Consider the following 14,375-nt stretch of genomic DNA (forward strand, 5'->3'; position numbering starts at 1 on the left):
AGTTCAAGATCACTTAGTGGCCACAGAACAAAGACATATTCAGCTTTCCTTTTTGGGAGTGTCTCTTAACTTACTAGTTCTAAACAATGCAAGAGGAAGGAGTTGTCTTTAGACCAGCAGTGCTGTGTTGCCTTGGCCGTCAGCTATTCATAGGCCTGTACCTGATGGGAGCTTATACATATTATTTTAAAACAGGCATGGGGAACCTGTAGCCCTTCAAATATCCAACACCCATGAGCCCAAAAAGCAAGACCAGGGATGATGGGAACAGTAGTCCAGAACAGTGGAGGACTTTGAGCTTTAAAACTGTGACATCAAAATTTGGTGTCCTCTCCCACCTCTCGGCTTCTGTTATTTGTCAGTGTTGAGGTGCCTTCTTGGCTTGACGCCCAATGCAGCCAAACCAGTTGCACTCCTCTAAATCTGCCTCTGTCCAAAAACACCTAGAGGATGACAAGTCCCCCATCCCTGTATTAAAACTAAAAAGTAAAGGGGAAACAACAATGTTACTTGAAGGGAGAAATACATGAAGACATCAGCCAGCAGGAGAAGTATCTTCTAGTGGCTTTGGGTAATTAACCAGTCTTTAGCCTGCTCAAGAAAGGCAGGTCTTTCCTTCCACTATAATCTTTTCTGGCATTCAAACTCAGTTTAGCCCACATGTAAACTGATTTGCTGGATGGATTTGAGTTCTGCATGTGTTAGCTTTTCAGTTTGCAAACTGAAAACACACAACCTTTCCTCTGTAGGACTATTCACCCACCTCTACCTATGCACCCTATGCACCAGTGATGTTGGAGGACATTTTGAGGAAATCAAAATTTTAAAAGGCTTGACAGAGCCAGCAAGTGAAGATCAGTGATAAGGGGACAGTTTTAAATAAAAGCTCAGGTGGCCTTTATGTGAAATTCAGATCCATAACCCCAAGAAAATATGGAGGAAAGGGTGGGAACATTCTGATACTGTAGGTCATAATCAAGAATGGCTTTTAGATGATACACGCCAAAGTTTGTGGCACATGCGGAAGTGCTATAATGATTCATCAGGAATTGAGAATAGCAGTGTCCCCTCATTAACTATCAGGCATGGACTCAATTGCCTTTAGTTGCCAGAGCAACCAAAAGGAACAGAAGAAGTCAAGCTGCTCCAATTAAAGGCAATTTAATGTCCCTACTCAGTACACTCATTGTGTAATAATATGTGCAGTCAAGGCATCTCATCAACAAAACTTAGCAAATAGCTGCTTAGGGCAACATCATCCACTCAAGCCAGGGACAAAGCTCCACTAAGACTGGAGAGAAACAGCATCTGGCTCAGATTGTCAGGATCCAATTTCCAGCAAAAAATGAAAAATGAGCTGCATTTTGTGCATTTTAGCTGTTATTTATGTCACCTTAGTTTGCATTGCAGAAAGAGTAGGAAGGAAAAGAGACAGTAGTGAGGAACACTGCTCACTGTTTCATAAGAACCTAAGATCTCTGCAAGATTAGACCAAAAGTCTATCCAGTCCAGCACCCTGTTTCTTCCAACAGATGCCAGCCAACAGTCTCCAGAAAGCCCACAAGCAAAGCACAAAGATTTAACCTGCTGTATGCTTCCAGCAACTTATACAAAGAGCTGGCACGCTTCCAAACATGGATTAACATTTTGTTGTCCTAACTATTCATAGAGCTATTAAACTAGGACTATCTAATATCCATCCAAAATCATCTTAAGGGCCAGACTAAATGCAGTACCATTTACAATATTAGCAGATGTGTTTATATTTTTAAAGAATAAATAACAGGCCGCCTGCCAGGACGGTTCCAATCCAGATCATGGTCTTGATCTACTATTTGTATTGGAATAAAGCCCCCATTCACACTTATCATTTCAGAAACCTGGCTCAATAAATCACAGGTGACAATAGTACAATTCCTTCTCCCTCCTCAGCACCAGTCTCTTAAATTAGAATCAGTACAGCCTCATGCTATCTCCTCCTCCACTGCCATCACTAACCTCTGACCTTTTTCCTTCCCTCTGTGCAACTTAAATGTTCAGTATAGCATTTAAAAAACATGCCTCTTGTGCTGTACATCTGTTATAGTAATAATTGTGTGGCAATTCAGAAGCTGAGAGTCTGCATCCGCCCACTCTCCATCTCATTAAGTATGAGGGGGTTTTTATGCTTTCTCTAACCCAGGACCAGGATGGGGGACCATTGTCAATTGTCCTTCAGGTGTAGATATGCTGCAGTCAAGTTGACTATTAAGACTGCACAGCCTGACCCATGATATTTGCCCATGAAATACAAGGAGTCTTGCATGACTTGAGCTGTATGCCCTAGCTCATCCCTCTCTGCAGCCTGCTCACTACTGACTATTATGAGAACCCACATGGTATGCATTGCTTCAGATGGTTTCCTATAGGTGACTAAATTCAAAAGCCACAGGGAGCAGAACAAGGAAAAAGCAGCACTTACCTTGCAAACTTCAGCTTCAGAACTCCTGCTGTATCAAGCAAAGGTCTACTGTTGTGCCTTAGCTAATTTATACCAATTGGATACACCTGCTGGGGTTGCAGTGAAACAAGAAGCAATGTTATTGCAGGTGGAAAAGCAGCTGCCTTAGTCTCAGCAGGATTCTAGAAGACAGTGCTTTAGCTATTGCTCGTGTTATCAAAAGTCGCCACCCAATATTCAAGAGGTTTCTCTCTATTTAGCAACCTTATTTTTATGACCACCCATCAACATACATTCTCTGTACAGTTTACAGAATGAAGAATACAATATTAATATGTAATGTGATTAAAGTGAAACAATTAAAACAGCTAAATGCAGCCTTTGAAAAACCTATTAGCAGCCTTAAAAAAAACCTATCGTTTGCAGCTGCTGCAGCAGCAGCAAAGCCAGCAAGTGGAAGTGTGAGCAGGTTCAAACCCCTAGCTAAGCATTATCAGTTCTCTCTTCCAGTTTAGCTCATGCACTGAGAGATTAGCTATTAGTGAGCATGATTTGTATATGCAAAGTGGCACTGTTCTGAAACTATTCTAAACCCCCTCACTGAAAAGTCACCTCCTGGTATGGAAAATTGGATGTGGTGCCTTTCTGTTTAGCTGTTCAACTGTTACATTTACACATAGATGTACTATTAGTTCCAAAAGCAAAACCTAATAACTGACAGTGCAATCATATGTTTATTCAATAGAGCTGATTCCTTGGTAAATGTGCAAAAGACTGCAGCTTGGATGATTTTGTTAAGAGAGCAAGCATCTGAAAATTGTGAGTTTATTGGTACAGCTCACTCAGTTAAATAATTAATCATATGTTTTGTCAGCTCATCTATTATATTTGTATATGAGTAAAAACAATAGTTCTAAAGCAAACCCACCTACTTTTTTAGATGCATGACATCATTTTAGAAGAGACATTCTCTCCTGTCAGACTGAAAGCAGAAAATGTGCCCTAAGATTATGCTTGCCATCTACCGTTTTCAATAACTACACGTATGTGTGTTTGTGTATTAATTTAATTCTGTTTAATTAATCACCCATTTCACCTAACTATTCCTTTGTCATTTTCAAACTCTCCCTTGCACACAGACCACCTCACACCGCATCCTCCTCTCTCCTATTCCACAGCTCCCCTTGCACACACACCCAGTGATGATATCTGTTACTTTATCTTTAATATTTATAGAATCTTAAGAGCAAGCCTGTCCATTAGCTTGTTCTGAGCTCATACAAGCATCCCAGAGCTGGTGTACTGAGCAGGCCTTGCCCCCCCAAGCAAGTCAGAGAGCTTAAGAGCTCGTTATACACAGGTTCCACCTGGGTTACCTGGCGCATAAAGAGCTTTTGAGCTCTCTGCCTTGGCCAGCTGTGCAATGCTTGTGTGAGTTCGCATGCGAACTCAGATGGCTCTAGGATACTCATGCAAGATCTCACAGGCCCATCTGAATTCCTATGAGCTCTTGTAAGCACATTCCAAAGCAGGCACACTGAAAAGGCCTTGCCACCCAAGCAAGGCAGAGAGTTTAAAAACTCTTTATCCACCAAGTAACCTTAAGTGGACCTGGTGCAAAGAGAGATTTTAAGGTCTCTAGCTTGCTTGAATTTAACTTGTGCAATTTCAAACAGCCTGCCTTCAACTGCATATAGCTGAAATTGCACAAAGTAAATGTGCCTAAGATGCAATTTTACTGTATTCTGCTGATTGAGATCAGGCAACCCTATTGAACAGAGTTGGCCATTTATTAGCTGCAGGCTGTCCAATGTGCATGGACAGACAAGGTTTTCCTATCAACTATGCACACTAGGTATCCTCCAACACTACATTTCTACCCATCTGTAAAGCTAAGTTAACCATGACTTACTTCAAAGAACTGCTGTGAATATATATGGGATAACTATTATAAATTATTTGCCACACTAGACATGTGATAATGTTTATCTACAGTTGGGACCTGCAACAAAACTGAAGTGGAGTGCATCTGTCTGGATTCTAGTCAGCCCCTCTCCAGTTTTCCATTTATTAAAAATCTCAGGAAATTATCCTTCTGTGGCCCCTGAGCTCTCCCCCCTTCTTACAGGGGGATTTACTCATTTAAAAAAAATATATCTGAAAACCTTGTGGTTTCTCTGAGCCTGCTGATACTTCCCTCCTGTGTGTGGATGGTGCTGTTCTGGCTACATAAGAGTCTACACTGAGTTTGACATTAGAATATACTAGGATACCAGACTGCCTGTCTGGTAGAATTAAACTGAGGAAGATGAGATTTGGTGACAAAATAAGTAACTCTGAGCTCTTGATAACCAAGTTTAGCTTCCATATTCCATATGTCCACTTATTATTTCTCAGGAGTTTAGATGTTCTCCATTTTTTGCTAATTCCCACTTTATGTCTGCTCAGGTAAGGCAAGCAGCTGTGAGAGGAGGCATTTTACCTCACCTGCAAATTGGTCCCAGTGGGGCTCAGTGGATGCTAGATTTTGTTCTGCCCAGATGCAGGGAGAATAATTAGAATAAGCTTATTACTCCCCAGGTCTGAACAATTTCCTTTCATTTTCATATTTTGCATACACCTGAAAGGAATGTAGATAAATAAGTAAGTAAATAAATTGAAATGTGTAGAGGAAATAATGGACCCACAGTCTTGGGGCCTATTTTCAAAATGCTTGTTTTTAGTCCTGAAGTGTACTATGGTTCTCTGGATTCTTTATGCAGGGCAAGCCATCAATGCTTCCAGAAAAGCTGTACATGCATCCTTCTTCTGTTGCTTTAATGACTGGCTTAGTACAGCAGCAGAGTACTAACATGCTAATTATTTTTGGCAAGTAGAAAATTGCTTGGGGGTGGTGAAAATCCACTATCCAGCCATGAAACTGAAACTCTTCTATCTACCACTAGTCTTATCTATAAATGACTGTTCTTCAATCAGATAGCAATTCCAAACGAGATAGCAAAATATTAAGAGAATAGCCCATCCTGGAGAGATCAGGTCAGAATGAGAAGATCCACTGCTGGCTAGCTGAATCCATTTCAAGCCTTCTCCTCTATTTATTCAGTGCACAGTGACAGCCTGTCTAAATAAACTATTGATGAGAGGAAGAGTGGGGCATACATTAATGTAATGAACAATAAATGGTGTGAACCACAAGAAAGTCTAATGAACATGCCAGATTTCAAGCTCACTACCACCATTTTGGATGCAGTGACCTAAAAGTGTTAGGAATACATTTTCTGAATTCAACACAGATGTTCTACTTGATCTGAAGTATTTAGCAGCTACCACCCCTGAATACCATTTCTGTGATGAATTCACTTGCCACCGGTCTGCAGTTCTGCTCTGACAGCAGCAATAAATGAACCTCACAACACTAAATAATAAAGCACTATCCTATCCCATCCTTTCTTCAAAGATTGCCTTCACTTTATTCACTGGGGTCATGGCTAGAGCAAAGGCTCCATGAGTTAAGGCTTTTATATATATATATAAAAAGTGAGGACAAATGTGTGGCATTTCAAGAGAAAGATGGGAGGGTAAAGTACTCCTTGGATTACTAAGCCAGGGGAGGCTCATGTCTCTAAAAAGCAAGTCAGCAAATTGAAGCAAGTTCAAAGATGTTATCAGAATCATAGAATCATAGAGTTGGAAGAGACCACAAGGGCCATCGAGTCCAACCCCCTGCCAAGCAGGAAACACCATCAGAGCACTCCTGACATATGGTTGTCAAGCCTCTGCTTAAAGACCTCCAAAGAAGGAGACTCCACCACACTCCTTGGCAGCAAATTCCACTGTCGAACAGCTCTTACTGTCAGGAAGTTCTTCCTAATGTTTAGGTGGAATCTTCTTTCTTGTAGTTTGGATCCATTGCTCCGTGTCCGCTTCTCTGGAGCAGCAGAAAACAACCTTTCTCCCTCCTCTATGTGACATCCTTTTATATATTTGAAGTTTAGTTCAACTTTTATATATCAGAAGTTTAGTTCAACTGGAGTTTTGCTCATGCCCCACAAATATGTGCTTATATCAACTTCACTCTGAGCGCATAGCACTAGTGCAGGTAATCAGAAACAAATCAAGCTAAATATACTCCCATCAGGGGAAGTTATGGTACTCCCACCCAGTATCCAGAGTTACTACAGTATATGGGAATAATCCCACAATAATCAGTATGTGTAATGGATCACTTAAGTGGGCAAGATTAAAGTGCTCAGAATGAAAGTGCTCCCCCATTTTATGTATGTCTTGAGAGGAATTTCTCAGTACTTTTCACAACAATATTCTAAATGAATCAATATTTTGTAAGGTTCTCAATGGCTTCCTCCCCTCAGCTATCCCTCCAAATAATGCAGTTACCAACAGATGAAGCGGGGGTATTGGTGTTGCATTTCCTTATCTGGAACTGCACCATAGAGTACACCTGTTGGTGGGACTCAATTGCTACAGGGATTTGCCATTTTTAATCTTTTTATGTGCTCTCTTACTAAGGTGTCCTCAGATCTAAGCACAGCCAGGGAGGGCTGGCACCCTACTGTTCATCTTAGCTGCATGAAAAGTCTTGGGACAGATTAACAATGACATTTTATGCACGCCCTGGGGAAACCCTTGTTTAAAAATGGGAAGTTGTACATTTATCTTGGCAGGGGTAGAGCGCTGGTCAAGTTAAACCAGTTAACTGATATTTTGTCCTCTTTTCAGATCTGAGGAAAAACTGTGGCTTACTGATAACCACAAATTGGCAAAGCATTCAGTTGCACAACCTCCTGATTTTTGTATTTGGCCCTGCGGTCCTTAAAACATCTGAATCTTCTACTGCGTTGGGAACCGAAGTCCACCATTCTGCATCTGTAAAGTGGTCTCCAACAGAAATAGGAGTATGAGGCTTCTCTTATGTCTGCCAGAATAGCTGATAATGTTTTACTGATTGCATTACCTGGGCAGTCTGACCATTCTTTTGAGATGGTAAATACTTTAGTTCTTGCATCTAGGTCACTGGCCCACCCTATTCATACATAAATATGCCCTTAAGGCAAGATTTGAAAGCGAAAGAACTATTGGGGAAGTGTTCTCCAAGATATCTCCTTTTGTAGAGGAAATATTTGGAGTAATGAGGAGAGCCAGAGATGGCTTTTTGTGATTGTTCTGTGTGCTAAAATAATGTGTAATTTTCTCAGGGAATATTTCCTAAATTTTGATGGATGAAGCATGGGCATAGGCAAGGGGGTGCGGGGGGCAGGGAGGGGCAGTTGCCCCCCTTAAATCAATATAACTCAATAAAAATACATAGCAAACTGAGGTTCTGCGCCCCCCAACAAAAGGCATGTCCCCCCTAACAAAAATCCTAGCTACGCCCATGAGTTCAATCTTCTGACTTGAAATTGGGTGTCCCAATTTCAAGGCTTTGTTCCCCTCTCACAGTGCTGCCCTGGCAGTGAGTGAGAATGGCAACAGCAGATCGCAGAGGCCACGCAGGGCCTGAGACTTACCTGCCATCCACGCAGTGGATTGGACTCTCCAAGGTTGGTTCTTTGGATCAGATCTGCATGGATTTTGCCTCTCTTCCCCTCGCAGTTTGGTGATCTGCAAGCTTGATGGTCCGGCCTGATGATGTCATTCACCAGGGCACCTTCGAGAGAGACGGGGGGGGCAGGGATTAAAAGGGCTGCAGTGCAGATTGGAGCTGGCAACGGCAATGGTTGAGTCCTGAGCAACTAGCAAGATGGATAAGAGAGCAGAGGGAAAGGGAACGAGGGCTGATGCCTAGTGCTAGGGTCTCATCCGGTTATGTGTGAGGTAATGAAGAGATGGCAGTAGTGCCTCTGAGCATGTACTGAGTAAGTGTGCACCTATTTCCTCCACCACCCTTTCCCCCCAGTCAGAAACACCTTGCATTCCTCAGATGAAAATGTCCTGATTTTCATCTGAGTGATGTTGGAAGGTATGAATTATTAGTGTTTTATTACTTCCTTTTCTCTCCATCTCCTAGCTATCACTCTGCCCAAGCCTTTTGTATTCAAACATTTCCCTGATACATCTGGGCCTCCATTTCACCCTGCCATATCCCTAAAAACACTCTTATGCAGAAACAGTAGCCCCCCCCTCCATCTAGCCCTGCCACTATAATGAAGTGTAAGCTACTGACCCAGGCCTCAGGCATTAGTTGCCAATAGGGAGCATGTGTTTGTGAAACATGTGAATGGAGACATGTGCACTAGGAAAAATATATTCCCAGCCCTTCCAAATGCTCTATTATTCTCATGCTGAATTGAGACCTGACCAAGGGTCAATTCTCATATAATGAGTGTGGCACCATTGCTGCTTCCCATACCGCTTTAACACAGGCAGGACATGCTAAAACAGGCTAATACTGTCAGGTGTGCATGCAGGAGCCAGGCCCTGTGACCAATAGGACTCTGCAGGACTGGAGCCTTCCTAAGTTGGATACTAGCCCGGTGCCTTTGGGACTGGGGGGTGCGCTGCCTGATGTCCGGGATGGGTGTGTGTATCATCGCAGCCGGCTCTAAATTCCAGAGGGGCTGCTCCGGACCCAGGTCCTTGAGCAGTGCCATGATGCGTGAACTGCCGGACATGGGGGATACGCGAAGACACTGCAGCTATTGGCCTGAGCTTTCTGGTAGCCAGGGGTTCGGGCGGACATTAAGAAGTACGTGCGGTCCTGTGAGACTTTTGATCGGACCAAGGTGCCACGGCAGAGACCCTTGGGGCTCCTCCAGCCATTACCCCCCCCCCCCACAGGCCATGGTCAACACTTTCTATGGACTTCATCGTGGACCTCCCTGTGTCCAAAGGACAGTTGGTCATTCTGGTGGTGGTGGATTCACTCACCAAGATGGCACACTTCATCCCAGCTCTAAGCCTCCCCACAGCGCAACAGACAGCCCACTTGTTTCTTGAACCCATGTTCCGGCTACATGGGCTCCCAGATGCGGTGATCTCCGACAGGGGTCCCCAGTTCATGTCCCAGTTCTGGGCGGCCTTCCTCAAGGGACTGAGTATTGAGAGGCGCCTCTCTTCCGCATACCACCCTCAAACACCTGGCCAGACGGAGAGGGTTAATCAAGTCCTGGAGCAATATCTCCACTGGTTCCTGAGCTATCATCAGGATGATTGGGTGGACCTTCTGCCACTGGCTGAGTTTGCCTATAACAACACCTGCCATGCCTCCACGGGACAGAGCCCTTTCTACGCTAACTACCGGCGGTGTCTCTTGTGCCTTCCGCCAATGATCGGGTCTCCCACATCCAGGAAACACAAGCTGACCTGATACGGCACCTAGCGAGAGCCAAGGCAGATTATAAGGCGCAAGCGGATTGACAGCGCCAGCAGGGGCCCACGTTCCAGGTTGGGGATAAGGTCTGGCTGTCGTTGGAGCACCACCGCACTGGACGTCCGTCGGCTAAGGTGGACCAGGGACCATTCACCACCCTGCAGCAGATCAATCCGGTCGCCTACAAGTTGGAACTTCCCCCCTCCCTGAAGATCCACCCAGTGTTTCACGTATCCCAGCTGAAGCATTGCCCCACCGCCAGTCCAGGTTGACGGCCATGATGAGTTCCAGGTCGCCCAGATTCTGGACTCGAAATGGCTCCGTGGCAAGCTCTACTGTCTAATTGACTGGGTGGGCTACGGGCCAGAGGAACAATCGTGGGAGCCGGCCGACTTAGTGCACATGCCCACCAAAGTACGGGCCTTCCATCGGAGGTTCCCAGACAAGCCTGGGCCATGGCCGGGGATGGAACCCCATTTTCCTATGGGGGGGGAGTACTGTCAGGTGTGCGTGCAAGAGCCAGGCCCTGTGACAATAGGACTCTGCAGGACTGGGGCCTTCCTAAGTTTGTTCTGAAGAGGCAAGGCGCGGCCACACAGATGAGGCCAATTGGTAACTCACAGCACCTGGTGGCAAGAGCAGGGAAGGGATATAAGGTCAGCATTTTCCCTTCAGCTCTTTGCCACAACAACACGTTCCCTGCCTTTCTGCGTTTGACTCCTTGACTCTCGGACCCTTGACTTTGTGACTCCTTGCTTCCTGACCGTCGGACGTTTGGCTTCTTGACTCCCGGATCTCTAACCCTAGGAATCTAGGCTTTCTGACTCCTGTCTTCTGGACTCCCGTTCCTGCTCCCACCCCGCTATCTTGCCCCCGGTCCCAACATCCCCAGCCGGGACTTTGATCGCCCGTGAACCGGACCGTGACAAATACCATAAAATTGGCTTTTGGGTGTTCTGCCCCAGAGTCTTACCAGGTAATAACTCACAGAACCTCTCTATCTGCTTAGGAATTTTTCAGATGTAGCTTCTACATCCCTGCTCTTCGCAAAATATTATCTTCCTCACACTTTCCATCTCCTATGGAACAGCACAAACATCCTGCTTGTTTAAGTAGGCAGGAGAGGAGAATGGGTGCAAGAGCCAGGGGAAGAATGGGATGGTGAATCTGCATTCCCCTTGTGATTGAAGGAGAAAGAAGAGTATTCTAGACCCTCCAAGTGTCCCTATTTTCCAGGGACAGTCCCGCATTTACAGAAGTCATCCTGGTTTCTGATTTTATCCCTGAATGTTCCACTTTTCCTTAGGATGTCCCTATTTTAATCGGATAAATGTTGGCAGCTATGGAGTTATGCAACCCCCCAAGCCAAGAAGATAAGTAACTATACAGCTTTTAGAAGATATTGGAAGGCAGCCATGTATAGGGAAGTTCTTAACCTGAGGTACCACTTTAGTTAATGGGGCCTCCCGCTACCGCCGTGCGATTTCTGTTCTCATCCTGTAGCAAAGTTCTTAACCCAAGGTACTATTTCTGGGTTAGCAGAGTCTGTAACCTGAAGCGTCTGTAACCCAAGACCTCAGTTTAAGAACAGCCCTGTTTACAAACTATTCAGTTTACGAACTCCACAAAACCGGAAGTAGTGTCCCGGTTTGCAAACTTTACCTCGGTCTAAGAATGGAAGCCGAAGGGTGGAAGGGCACTGGTGGCGGGAGGCCACATTAGGGAAAGCGCACCTCGGTTTAAGAACGTGTTCGGTTTAAGAACAGACTTCTGGAACGGATTAAGTTTGTAAACCAAGGTACTGTACCACTGTACTGAGAAGGAGCAAAGAGTGTTACAATATCACAGGTTTCTTTTGCTATGACATACCACATAATAAAGATGCATGAGACCAAGAATAATGGCACAATCCAGCTCATTCTAACTTTAAATCTGTAAATGCCTGAGTCACATATACACTCCTTCTTATTCAAGCATTTTAACAATTTTGCACTTAATGTACAAGGAAAAATACCATCAAATAATTCAGTCCACTACTTTAACATGTTCTTGAATAAAAGGCCCAGTTTAGTTGCATGTTTCCCAATATTCACATACCACTGAAACATCCTCTTCTCTCCCTTCCAGATCACCCTTTTTAGCATGCTTTAGCTGAATCTGTGCAGCCTCTTTTCAATCTTTCTTTCAATCTTTCAGTCTTTGTTTTCCTCACTTCTATAATGTTTCATTCCTTTCATATTTTTTAGCTTTTTCTCACTCCCTCTTGATTCTCTTAATGTCTTCTGCATTTTATCTGTAGTTTGCCTTCTGCATTCATACCTAATGCAATTGCACTCTTAGAAATTCTCTCTAGCAGCATATCTGAGACACTTTGAAGGTAAATTACATCTATAAAGCAAGGTCCCTGGAGACTTTAATAGCCCATTTCTCTTCTATTAGACTGAATAGAAATACTCATGAGCAAGTAAAAGCGACCACTTCCTTTCACAAATAATTCAGCATTCTACCTCAGGGGCTGTGGGGCAAAGAGGGAACCAGAAATGGATGTACCCACAAATTTACATTGCTCTAATCATCTCACAAGACTGATAACACAAATCCCCAACAATGGCTGTTTATGAAAGTACTTTGTACCTGCTCAGTGGCATAGCTAGCCGCTTGGGTGCCCGGGGAGCAGGGCGAGCTGCCCATGGGAGCGGGGTGAGCCATCCATGGGGCAGGGCAAGTCGCCTATTGGGGGGGCAAGCCAAGGCAGGGTGCGCTGCATGGAGCCTCTCAACTGTAGGGTGGCTGAGACGGCGGGCAGATGCAAGCCCCATGCTGCTGTTTCAGGCAGCGCCTGGAGCCTGCAGGCACCCAAGCCACCACGTCACTCCCAGGAGAGACGCACAGCTCGGGCATGCTGCAGGCCCCGCGGTAAGCGCCGGCCCCCGCGGTGTGGCGCCCAGTGCCAGCCGCGTTTCGTTGCGTTTGTTGACTGAACTAAAAAGTTTAGTGAGCCCAATTTAAAAAAAAAACCTCACATTTTTGTCATTTTGTCACCCTCCTCAATGATGACACCCGGAACAGCCCACACCCATCACACACCCCTTTCTACGCCACTGTACTTACTTATATGTCTGGCAGGCTGGGCAACAAATAGCCCATGGCTTACATACAACACAAGTAACAGCCAGAGCTCCTGTTATTATCCCAAGAATGCCAAACTTCATTTTTCTAAAAGTCACATTCTAGTCCTCATGGTTAAAGAGAAAAGATGGAACATGTGATGTTAATAAAAAGTAAAGAATCTGAAACATTAAACAAAAAGGCTGCAAGTCATTTGTACTTATGCTCTAGTGATTTTTAAATTCCTCCATTTTTAAGATCAGAGGATTTCACCACCACAGCCATTCTTTACAACCAGGCTCATTCACATAAAGAAGGCATCCTGCAGCATTTCCTCACTGAAGCTGTCACATAAGCCACTGTTCCAGCACTGTAGTCTGGTATAATAGTGGCTCTTGCATTCTGGAAATGTTAGTGACCTGAAGCTACAATTGCAGTTCACCTATGAGCTATTTCTCTGAAAGTGAGGTCTGGTTTGTCATTTGCCTCTCTCACTCTCCTTTGGTGTGGGAGTAGTTGTGTTTTCCCAAGGCAAATCCACAACTGATCTGTTCTTCCCAAATCAGAAGTAAATGTGCAAAGGTACAAAATGGCATAGTCTGTTAGCTAGATGTCCTTTAGGCATCATCGGGAGAAAATATTCTTGGTATAGTGTAGGCCATTTTTGTGGGGGCGTGGGGATGTTCATGAAAGTGAAAGAACACCACTTATAGCCTATAGCTTCCAGCTAAAACCACTCCAATGTCAATCATTTAGGACTGACAACCTTTTAGAACCTGTCAGCACAATTGGAGATTTTGGCAAGAGTGACCTGGGCACCAGCCATTCTGATAGGTCTTCCCCCTCCTGCAACTCCCCCCCCCCCCGAAAGACGAAATGTGTATTCACACACACACACACACACACACACACACACCTTAATCCAGATTGTTGCACCATGGCAGTGCTGAAAAGCACTGAATATATAATTTTTACAATTAAGTAAATTAAGGCAAATGTGATTTGTGATTTGAAGCCAGAGGTCCATTTGCTTATCTGTGCCCGTAAAGCTAAAAAAAAACAAAAAACAACAGAAATTTGGGTTTGCACAAGAGCAGTTCAAGCCAGGAAAGGATTTGGAGTTGTTCCCATGCCAATTTGTTTCTTCCCCATTACCTTTCACACCTCTTGTAAGGTAAAGGTAAAGGGACCCCCAACCATTAGGTCCAGTCATGACCTACTCTGGGGTTGCAGCGCTCATCTCGCTTTATTGGCTGAGGGAGCCGGCGTACAGCTTCCAGATCATGTGGCCAGCATGACTAAGCTGCTTCTGGCAAACCAGAGCAGTGCACGGAAGCACCGTTTACCTTCCCACCGGAGCAGAACCTATTTATCTACTTGCACTTTGACGTGCTTTCGAACTGCTAGGTTGGCAGGAGCAGGGACCGAGCAACGGGAGCTCACGGCGTTGCGGAGATTCGAACCGCAGACCTTCTGATCGGCAAGTCCTAGGTTTAACCT

The 14,375-nt window shown here is 44.7% G+C and overlaps 1 long non-coding RNA gene across 7 annotated transcripts in view; it reads right to left on the reverse strand.

The window, feature by feature from the left end:
- The window catches only part of LOC308479126, a 42,984-nt gene that overhangs the window by 23,455 nt on the left and 5,154 nt on the right, over positions 1–14,375 (reverse strand). For 5 of the 7 annotated variants that reach the window (XR_013987468.1, XR_013987470.1, XR_013987471.1 and 2 more), the window contains 3 exons: positions 7,966–8,105; positions 4,928–5,060; positions 2,462–2,550 (listed from right to left, as the gene is read on the reverse strand). This is a non-coding gene — a long non-coding RNA (uncharacterized lncRNA). Of the gene's footprint in view, positions 1–2,461; positions 2,551–4,927; positions 5,061–7,965; positions 8,106–10,740; positions 12,541–14,375 lie in introns of those variants that run through there. The other 2 variants (XR_013987474.1, XR_013987469.1) reach the window with 2 other exon arrangements.

This window comes from Podarcis pityusensis, assembly GCF_964106645.2.
Source record: "Podarcis pityusensis genome assembly, chromosome: 6".
NCBI classification, from domain to species: Eukaryota; Metazoa; Chordata; class Lepidosauria; order Squamata; family Lacertidae; genus Podarcis; species Podarcis pityusensis.